Source organism: Gordionus sp. m RMFG-2023, chromosome 3 (genome assembly GCF_954871325.1).
Source record: "Gordionus sp. m RMFG-2023 chromosome 3, tfGorSpeb1-WG-v2, whole genome shotgun sequence".
Taxonomy (NCBI): domain Eukaryota; kingdom Metazoa; phylum Nematomorpha; class Gordioida; order Chordodea; family Parachordodidae; genus Gordionus; species Gordionus sp. m RMFG-2023.
This window is the reverse complement of record NC_088777.1, coordinates 22,273,548-22,285,169: the sequence shown is the minus strand read 5'-3', so window position 1 is coordinate 22,285,169 and position 11,622 is coordinate 22,273,548. Positions and strand designations below refer to the sequence as shown.

Genomic DNA, 11,622 nt, shown 5'->3' with positions numbered 1-11,622 from the left:
GTCTCAGGCACCACTCTTTTTTTCAAGTCTAAAATTTCATTTAGATTATTCTTTTTTTTAAAAAAAATGAAATATTTTGATTATCACGTGATAGTAATAATAATTTACGATTGATTAAACAGTTCAGTATATAATATTTAAAATCTAATTTCACATGCTTCATAGGTTCATTCCCCGAGGAGCCCGATTAATCTAGATTTTCTTCTTCTTCCCTAAATTATTTAAAATGTCCCCCCCCCCTTCTTCCTCATATAATCATTTGCACTAATTATATTTCCATTATTATACTTTGTATTATGAAGTCGTTGGTTGTTAATTTCTTAAAATTTCTAGAATTGTTAAATTATATTTTCTTAAATTCCGTTATGTACAACAAAAATTACTTATATTTTATTGTAATTATATATATTTATTATTTTTATAAATACAGTAATTTTTTTTAAAAATGTATATTTACGCGAAATTAAATATTTTAATATACTAGATTTAATATAAAAGAAAAAATAATTATTAAAATATTTAGTATAATAAATTTTATATTTGTTCTTATGAATATGAAAGAGTAAATTATTATTTTAATAAAACGCCATAGTATTCGTTTTTAAATAGGATTACGTTGCACTAAGTGAAATGTTTTGATATTAATGGCAAAAAAATAATTATGTGCTGCAGGAAAATCTCTTATTTAAAAATTTTATCTGAACTGATTAAAAATCCTCTAAATTGATATTTTTGGGTTAAAAGGTGTCAACTTAACTGCAAAATTTAGGTTCAATCCAGAATCTTCTTATCAAGTTTTTGTTTTTATATTTTATTTTTGAATGTGATAATCTTGTTCTCAACTATAACAAACATTAGTTATAGAATTATAGTACTATAATGAGAAAATAGTAATCCTAAAATCATTAAAATTAAATTATTATGGTAAAACTAAAAATATATAAACGTTAAGAAAACATTATCTTTAATACTGTCATCATTTTTATTGTTTTTATATTTAAAAAATAGCATGAGAAGAGATAATTCCTTATTAGTCTTAACACATGAAATAGGCCACAGTTTCGGTGCCATGCATGATAACGAACCAACAGAGCAAAGCGGTCACAATTGCCAAGATGATTGCTGCCCAACAGGACGATCAGGATTTCATTTGATGTATGCTATGAGGTATAAACTATTATTAAAATTTAAAATATAAAAATAAAATCAACAAATATTTTTTTGTTATACTTTTTTCTTAATTATTTTCGGGTTTTCAAATCTTGTGCCCAAACCCATTTTATTATACCATCTTTTAATTTTTGATTCAAGTTATTTTTTATATCAAAAATATCATAATATTATATATCTAACCATCACATTATTTAAAAAATAATATTAATATTATTTTACATCTATAAATATATCAGTGTTTGTAGTAGTGATCTGCATCGGGCCTAATTTTTCAAGCCCGGCTCGGCCCGAATTTATTTAAATAGAGAAATTAATTTTTATAATTACTCAAAATAAAAGATATATGTTATATGTCGTTTAGTTTCGATAAATAAAATCAAATATTTTTATTTTACATAAAAAAATCAATATATTGATAAATTTAGATATATTTAAAAAAGTTTTCAAAGTCCGACCCGACCCGGCCCGAATTTTTTTAAAAAATATTAGACCCGGCCCGAACCCAATTATTTTAAATAAAATTAGGCCGGGTACGGGCTGGGCCCAACTTTGCAGATCTCTCGTTTGTAGCCCTACTACTTTTTCAAAAAAAGCCGGAACGTGAGCTAGTTCCTTTCTTAAGATGCCCAGTGATATAAATAAGGAGGGGGGGGGGTGTTGAAGTGCTTGGGGATCTTCCATGGAAAATATGATAGGAACAAAATTTGATTAATTATTTCCTATAAAACACGACCCCGGAACAAAGGGTATTTAATATAAATATGAGTGTCAAAAAATACCTATCAACACTAGCTTGGAAATTATCCATTGAAATTTAAAACTTTTTATTTTATTTAATATTATCGAAATGTATAATAATAATAATAATAATAAACTTATAAAAAAAATAGGACAAAAAGGTTATAAAATATAAGATAAAAGGGGGATAATACGTTACATTGAGTAGTGGATCGATAAAAATTTGAAAGGAATTCTAGACCTATGTTCTGACAAAGATGGTAGTATTCCTTAGAATCACCATTGAGTTAGATAATTTTTCTTCTTTTCTTCTTCAGGAAAGAAAGTGTCTCATGACCAGTGATGCCATCTTAAAAATGTCAAATTTCGGGAGAAATTTAGTAAAATTACTTTGCGAAAGAAATATTAAAATTGCGGCAGAAAAATTTTTGCGGAAAATGGTTTACTCCCTCCCCCCCCCCCACCCCTCATTTATTCTTATAATTACTTTATATAAATATTTACAAAGTCAGTAACGTTAATATTTTTCAAAATAGTAATAGAGAATACATGCTTGCATATTTTTTCTAAACGTGAGGATTTATCATTGTTACGAAATAATTAAACCCATTTCTCCAATTCTTTTAGACCATTTATTTTGGAATATTCTGGAGAATCATAAAAAAAATAGCCTGAACAATCTCCTTAAAAAAATATCAATAGCTTACAGTATTTTAAATTTATTATCAAATTACAAAATTCAAATTTGTGGATTTTGTTCTAAACTCATAACATTTATACATTTTTAATATAATTGTTAAAATCAAATTTTGATTGCTAAGACTCTAAAATTGTTTTAGTAAAAATATCTATTTCATTTAAAAAACCATTAAAGGGCACTTTAAACAATTGAAAATGACATTTTTAATAAAGTTGTAAAATTTACTATCAATTTTAAGCTGTAAAGATTAACATTGTGAATCTGTATTAACAGTGGCGTAGCCAGGATTTATCTGTGTGTGGGGGAGGAGGGGAGGGTTAAAAAATTTCCTGGGGCTTCGCCCCCAAACCCTCTATTTTTAAATTTTGGCAATATTATGTGCTTTATTAGTGTCTAACCACTATTGGCAGCATAAATGAAAAAATATTAGTAACAGAACTTTGTCCAAATTTATGATTAATAAGCGGCTGAAAGCATTATTCTAAAATTTTTATCAATGCTTAGTCAATTGAAAATTAATCCATATAGTGTAGAAAGAAAAACAAATTTGCCCCCCCCCCCAAACCTTCCATTTTTTATGATCACTCAATATATCTTAATGTATGTTAATATGGTTATTGCTGCCACTCTCGGGGGGGGGGGTATATTATTATTTTTTTTTATGTTATTTTTTTATGATATTTTTTTTTTCCGGTCATGGGTTACTTTATTTGAATATTTACTAATATGATATGATGTCAAAATGTATTAGCAAATAATTAATTTTTTAAAAGGTAAAATAAATAAAGATGAAAAATTGTAGAAATAGAATTTACTGGAAAGGATAGGGGATAAAAAAAAAGGAAGCTTGGAAAATGAAAGGTTATTCAATGGAAGAGATGAAGCTTAGATAGTTAGAACGAATGATGGCGGTAGTAAGTCTTTGGCGTAAGAAGAGGGATTCCTTAGGCTGGTCGGTTTTTTCGCGGATCCGTTTGCCTAAATCTTTGAAAAAACGTTGAACTTTGCTACCGAAGGTGGTGAGAATGGTGCAGGCGATGGGTATGAATAAGAAAGAAGGGTCTAAAGAACTGTACTTTATGGTTTTGCGGGATTCAGCGAGGGCGAGGGCATCGACGTTATGGTTAGAAGGTGCATTTGGGTCAATGCAGGTGAAGTCCCAAACCGATATTTTTTTATCAATTTTTTATTTTTGCCTACAAATTTAATTTTTTTTGTAAGATATTTTTAGGAAAATTTTGCTTACAAATTTAATTTTTTTTTGTGAAATATAGGAATTATTAATTCCTCAAATTTAAGATATTTTTAGGAGAATTTTGTCTACAAATTATTTTTTATTTAAGTCTACAAATTTTTATTAATTTTGTATTAGGGATAAAATAGACCCCACCTTTGAAATTTTAGTGATTTTTAACCTTTCTAGTGAAGGGTTAAATCAGAATATAGTACGCAATTAAATATAGTATTAAAATTTATACACGAAATTTAGTATTAAATACCCAATTTTATTCATTAAATTGAAATATATTATTGAAATTAATACAGTGATTTATAAAATGAATAAAAATGTCAAAACGATTTAACAATCTAAAATATCTATATTCAAGAAGATATTCATGAATATTATCCTTATCCCCATGTCTTTTATAGTTGGTTTTTAGATCCCGCCACAGCCTTTCGACTTTTTGGGTATGGATGGATCTGTCTAGGATCAACAAAATTTCACGAATGATTGACCCGATAATGGAAATAATTGGCTTGTTCTAGCCTATTATATCTAAGATAAATAGATTTAAATTTATTACCACTTTTGATTTACAGGAAAAATATATTTGCATACCCTAACCACGAGTGAGTCGGTATCGTCGAATCTTGCATTACATTAGCTTTAACCACACGCAGTGTGGTATCAAATATCTTAAATAAAAATTTGTAGAAAAAACTTTTTTAAATATCTTAAATAAAAAATTAAATTTGTAGGCAAAATTCTACTAAAAATAACTTAAATATGCGGAATTAATTATTTCTATATTTTACCACAAAAAAAATTAAATTTGTAGGCAAAAACTAAAAATAACTTAAATATGCGGAATTAATAATTCCTATATTTTACCACAAAAAAAATTAAATTTGTAGGCAAAATTCTCCTAAAAATAACTTAAATATTTTATCATAAAAAAATTAAATTTGTAGGCAAAATTATCCTAAAAATAACTTAAATATTTTACCACAAAAAAAATTAAATTTATAGGCAAAATTCTCCTAAATATAACTTAAATATGCGGAATTAATAATTCCTATATTTTACCACAAAAAAAATTAAATTTGAATTTTGTCTGGGGGGGGGGGATAATAAATTTTTTTAAGAAATATTATTGTTTTTTAAAAATATCAAGCATAAATTTATTAGGACTAATAACTATTCCTAATACACAATTTTAAATTAATGTGAATTATAAAAAAATTATATGTAAAGAATCACTTAAATGACCCAAAATAGAAATTTGAATTTTTTGAGCCTTTACACAAAAAGTTTCTTAGGAATAATTGTATTTTGTATGTTACATATTTACAATGTAAAATCCAATCTTCGTTGGGATTGAGCTAATTTTTCAATTATCTCATCCTTGCTTGTCGTCAAATGCCTATGAATATTCAAAAGATCCAAACCTTTCAATCTACTTTCACATGTTGTACTTCTTGGTATGTTTTTCAGAGACCTGCAGGCCAATATACCCGGGCCGGACCTGAATTTTTTTTAAAAAACACCCAAGCCGGGCCTGAATTATTTTAAAAAAAATACCCAGGCCGGGATGTATTTTTTAAAACAGCCTATATTTGAAATCGTTATTATTAGCTATAAAAATCAAAAAGAAATATAATTTATTTTAAAAACCGGGCCAGGCCTGAAAATTTTATTTAAAAAAAAGCCGGGCCGGGGCTGAAAATTTTAAAAAAAAACCCAGGCCGGGCCGTAAAAAATCTTTAAAAAAAATCCGGGCCGTGCCCTGCAAATGGTACTTCTGCAAGCCTCTGTTATTCTTCTTAAAAAAGAGAGTGTTCTCTCATTAGTTTACTAATGGGAAGTTATAAACCCTTTTAATACATTGGGAATTTAATCTAAAATGTGTTTGAAATAATGCAGAGCATCCATAGAATTTTTTGGGACTATATCAACTATAGTTAATATTATAAACATAGTTATTCAGTTAGTAAGGCATCATAAGATACTTTAACATCTTCATAATAAAAATCTAACAAATATTTTTTTTTCTATCACGATCTGAAAAAGGTTGGGAAGGCTTTTGTGGAAGTAATATTTGCAGATGAAAGTGCTGCATGATGAATTAAAAATTCATTTATTTGGGTTATAAATGTATCTGCATCTAAGATATACTCTTCTACTGATCCTATATTAATGTTTTAACGATGAGCTTGCCTTGCTACAAGTCGAGGGAGACAAATATTAAACACGTATAGCTCTGCTTACTCAATAATAAAATATAAAATATGAAATTCTTCATCAACATTAGCCCTAATTTCCTTGAGTTCTGATAAAATGCTCTCCGCTATTCTCATCTTCTTAATCAAATCAATGTCATGTTTTTGAAAAGTAATACTTAAAATAGTTGTATAATTAAATAATATATTCTAATGAGAAATAAAATTTGGAATAAGCATTGAATCCAATAATTTTCTTGCTTCTGAGGAAATATTTCTTTCAGGCCATTGTGATATTTTAGTAATAGCAAATAATTGGCTCTTTTGACTCCTTAATAGCTGTTAGTGCTTGATGGAAGAGGCTCTATCTCGTTGGACAAAGTTGCAATTTCTTTTTCCCTTTTGGACCAGAAGTTTCAGAAATAATTATTATCTGACTAGAAATTTGAAAATGGTAGATAAATATTACGCCACTAAAAATTTGAAAATAATAAGTAAATATTACGCCGGAAAACTTGAAATCGAAATTAATTGATAAAATAACTTATGAATGTGATAATAAATGTAATAAAATATATATTTAATATGAGATACGAATAAATATTAACAAATATAAATTAATATAAACAATATTATTTTTGAAAAATATATCCGGCATTTGCATTTTTTGGCTTTGGGGGGGGGGGGGGGGGATTTGTCCCCCTGCCCCTCCCCCCGCTGCCGCCAATGATTTGTAGGCAAAATTCTCCTAAAAATTTCTTCACAAAAAAAATTAAATTTGGAGGCAAAAATAAAAAATTGATAAAAAAATATCATAAAAATATATGATAAAATAATAAGATAAAAAAATAAAAAAATAATAACATAAAAAAATAACAAAAAAAAAATAAAATAAAAAAAAAATAATATACCCCCCGAGAGTGGCAGTAACCAAAAATTACTTTAATTAAATATTAGAGAATTTTTATAGATTTTATTTATTATTTTTCAAAATGTAGAAATTTTATACTGATTATTATATTAAAAATTTATTTTAAATTACTATATTTAAAAAAATATAATATAAAATATAAGTAATTCTTGTACGGTATTTAAAAAATATAATTTAACAATTATAATTAATACAAATGAATCAAAATATAAATATTATAACTAACAATTCATTAATTAAGTTTTGCATATAAAAATTTTATGACACTAAGGGCATATAATCATATAGCAATTTTATGATTTGAATTTATAAAGAGAGCTTTTCTCTGAGATTTGGCTAATTCATCTAAAATCAATTTATCCAGAATAATCACCTTATAAATATTTAATAAGGTAATCCATTTAAACGGTTCTCACCAGTGCTATTTCTTAAATAGAGTTTTAACCTTTTCAAAGTTGAAAAAGACTTTTCATTAGTGCAGGTACTAATCGGTAAAGTAGCTAAAATAAAAAGCAATGTTTTGATATTAGGCAGGGAATCTAAAGTGCAAATACACATGGAAAGGGCATGCAGAGAAATTTTTGATCTCAAAGAAAACTCTTGCCATGATTTTTATATCATATGAGCCTAATAAATCATCAGCGTAAAACTCTGAGATTTTCTTAATATCCTCACCTGTTTCAAGTGTAACAGTTTAGACTCCACCGGCGGAAGAAAATAAAAGCAAAATAAAATTGTGACTAATAAATCTTTCCTTTAATTGAAATAAAAATGTATCAATAAGGGGAATAAAAATATTTATTTTATAAAAATCCTCAATCGTATATACATCAATATTTAAGCGATTGGACTGTCTAGAAACTACTTTAGGTTTAAAAATTTCGATCCCAAACATATTAGTGATCTCCTTTACTTTCTCGTATATTTCATGAAATTTTTCATTTTCTTTGATATTTGTTAATATTTCAACAATATCCTTTGCCCTATTCATAACCTCCCTTAAATCCAAATCAATTTTTTACTTCATATAATTTAATGAAAAGTCTCACTGATTGTTGTTTTTCAATAAATGTTGGACAAAATCTTTTTAGTTTTTTTTGATTATTTGAATCAATATCATCGGATAAAAAGCTGGCTCTCTTGGGTGGTGTGAAAAAGTCACAAACCGACGATACTGTTTCTAAATTTTGAAAATATATTAGAATTATAAAAAGACATCTATAATACATAATAACTCCAATTAAATTAAAATATTTATACGTAAACTGTTCCGTAGGTCTTGAATTTCGCATGCCTCAGATATCATCAAATTTAGGCAATGTGAACCATAGTGAACATATAGATTGATTACCCACATTATTATTAAACATTTTGAGAGGCCAATTTAATGTCGGATGCAAACTTTATTAAAGAATTGCCTGATCATCGAGATAATAAAGGAAGCAAGTCATAAAGATTCAAGTTTATTATTAAAAATTTAAAAAACAGGGTACAAGCATAGAAGGAAATTACTTATTTGTATCTAAGGAAATTACTTATTTGTATCTAAGATACAAGTTTTCATAATACTGCCCAACTCTGCTTGTGCTTATAATGTTGTGCTATCTAAAAATTTGGGAAATAACACTGATCAAAATGATGGGCTTTATCATATAATAAAGGGTTATAACTAAATAAAGCACATTGCAAAATTTTAATAACAATGTAACTCAATTATATTATAAAATACCATATTATTTGATGATTTTCCAGCTAAATCAACTGATAGCTCACATGCTTTTATAACACATAATGTTTCCAATTATAAAATATTTAGAGAAATTATAAATAATTTAGAATATACCATAATCATTTGATGATTTTATATCTAACTCACTTGTTTTCCCAGGGTATAAGTATTACTTGTATTTTTAATTGCAAGATTAAAATAAAAGATATTATAATTGAAACCCATTACCATCGTCATTTGAGGATTTTGTAGCGATGGCTGATTTTCATGAGCAACATTCATATATATTTCTATTTCAAATTACATAAATTTTATAAATAAATTAAAATATATACCTGACGGCTCATTTTGAACCGATTTTTATAAACGGCCTAACTCAATATTTTAGCCAGAAAAATATTGTCTAAGTCTCGAGATTTCGATAATATATCGCTAGACTTCTGTTCCTTCTTTGAGCAAAATCTTTAGGCTTACGTAATATTTTTCTGGATAAAATATTGAGTTAGCCGTTATCAAAACTCGGCTCAAAACGAGCCGTTTAACAACACTACCTGATTGCGATGTGAAAATAAATTATTTACCAAATTGAACGATTTTTCTTTTATTTAAAAATTATAAAAAATTAAACTATTTAATTAGTTTAACAATATAAATTTTATTATCAAATTTATAAATATCTAATTTAATCATGCCAGAAAATAACAATATATATTTAGTTATTTAATATTTTAGTTCATAAAATTTTTAATAAACTGTTTTTTAAATAGTGTTGTTAAAAAGTCGAGTTCACCCGACTACGACTCTGAGTCGAAGTCGCAATAACTAGACTCAAAACTCTCGACTCATTTTTACGACTCGAGTTCCGAACTTGAGTCGTGAACTCAAGTCGCGACTTGAGTCATGAACTTGAGTTTTGATTTTGAGTCATGAACTTGAGTTTTGATCTTGAGTCATGAACTTGAGTTTTGATCTTGAGTTTTGATCTTGAGTTATGAACTTGAGTCGTGAACTAGTCATAAACTTGAGTCGTAAACTCAACAGGTTATCTTAAATTTTGTGAAACTCGATTACTTATATTAGTATTGTTAATTGGTTGGTTGTGTAATACCCAGACCTGGCGCTTGGCTCTAAAATTAGACTAAATCTGCTATGAGTACGAGGCCCATGTATCTTAAGTTATTTCTTATTGAACTTATTAGTTAAATATATGGTTATTACAGATAAATCGATAGATAATTAAAAGACCTATTGAATATGCAACAATTCAAGCGCCACTTTTATATGAGTGAAGCTATTTCTACGTAAACGGAAATTTTAATAACATGAATAGAAAAAATAATTCCTAAAATTATATTTTGAAATAAAGAGGTTGCTCGTAGCATAAACTCCTTCCTATTCCTATATTTATGAACTATTATTTTCCTGATTTTATTATATTTAAAATCATAAAAAATATATTTTTATTTTTATAAAAATATTAAATATAAAATAAATGAAACAATGAATTTGTTGATCCAAATTTTTTTTTATTTATTCGATTTTTTCATTGTAATTATAAAATATAACCCATACATATGATTTATAAAGATTTAAATAAATAAAATAAAAATAATTTCAAAGCGGAGTTGAAAAAATAAAATAAATAAAACAATGAATTAGATGCAAAAAAAATTTAAAAAATCCCCCACTCCTTAATTAAGTGCCAGATAAGGATTTGGTTTTTTATTTTATTATAAAATTAATTTCTTTTTTTTATTTAAGATTTTTTGAAATATTAAATAATTTTTAAAAAATGTATAATATTGCCTACAAATTTTTAAAGGAGATGGAAATGGAAGTTATATTTAGGGGAAATGTTACTAGAAACCTCTCTATTTCCAAATAGAATTAATTTTAGGAATTGATTTTTTCCATTCATGTTATCAAAATTTCCATTAAAAAGAATTTAAAAATCTTAAAACTTAATTTGGTAATCTAGCAGATATTTTTCTCTTAATATTGTACAAAGTTAAAAATAAAATTTTAAGATCCAGACATGCCCATTAACTGCAATGCTAAAAAAAAATTTTCACTAACAAATATGAGTAACCATATTTTTATTCCCTGTCAAATTAATATACACCATATAAAGGTAGTTAGAACTATATTTATTTGATACCCATCCATTTTCATATCAATATTTGATTTTGATAAAATTATTCATCACCTACGTAGAAATAACTTCATTCATCGAGAAGTGGAGCTTGACTTTTTGCCTATTCAATAGGTATTTTAATTATCAATCGATTTATCTCTAATAACCATATATTTATATACTATAATAAGTTCAATAAGAAATAACTTAAATTAAAATATATGGGCCTGAACCACGGATCTGTGATCGGGGTTCGTGCTCATAGCAGATTTTTAGAGCCAACCAACCAATTAACAGCACTAAGTAATCAAGTTTCATAAAATTTAAGATAACCTGTTGAGTTCACGATTGAAATTCATAACTCGAGTTCACGACTCAAGTTTATGACTCGTTCACGACTCAAGTTTAGTCTGGATCTTAACATTTTATTTTTAACTTTGTACAATATTAAGAGAAAAATATCTGCTAGATTACCAAATTAAGTTTTAAGATTTTTAAATTCTTTTTAACGGAAATTTTGATAATGAATGGAAAAAATCAATTCCTAAAATTAATCCTGTTTGGAAATAAAGAGGTTTCTAGTAACATTTCCCAAAACCGTTTGAAAAAAACGTTATATATGGAAATTATCTCATATAATTTTGCCTAAGCTCTTCCTGATTTAAATTGAGGTAATTAAGATACAAATTCTGAGTATTAAGATGTTTAATTGATATATTTTTTTTAAAAATAAAGAATTTATGAACCCCAATATATTTTTATTCTCAAAAATTGTG

The 11,622-nt window shown here is 26.5% G+C and overlaps 1 protein-coding gene across 1 annotated transcript in view; it reads right to left on the bottom strand.

Annotated features, from left to right (window-relative positions):
* Positions 1-1,108: 1,108 nt before the first annotated feature.
* Positions 1,109-11,622, bottom strand: part of LOC135926198 (MMS19 nucleotide excision repair protein homolog) — a 36,942-nt gene continuing 26,428 nt past the window's right edge. Inside the window, exon 21 of the mRNA XM_065461961.1 lies at positions 1,109-1,174. The gene's annotated coding sequence lies outside the window, so the exon portion shown is untranslated. The remainder of the gene's footprint in view (positions 1,175-11,622) is intronic.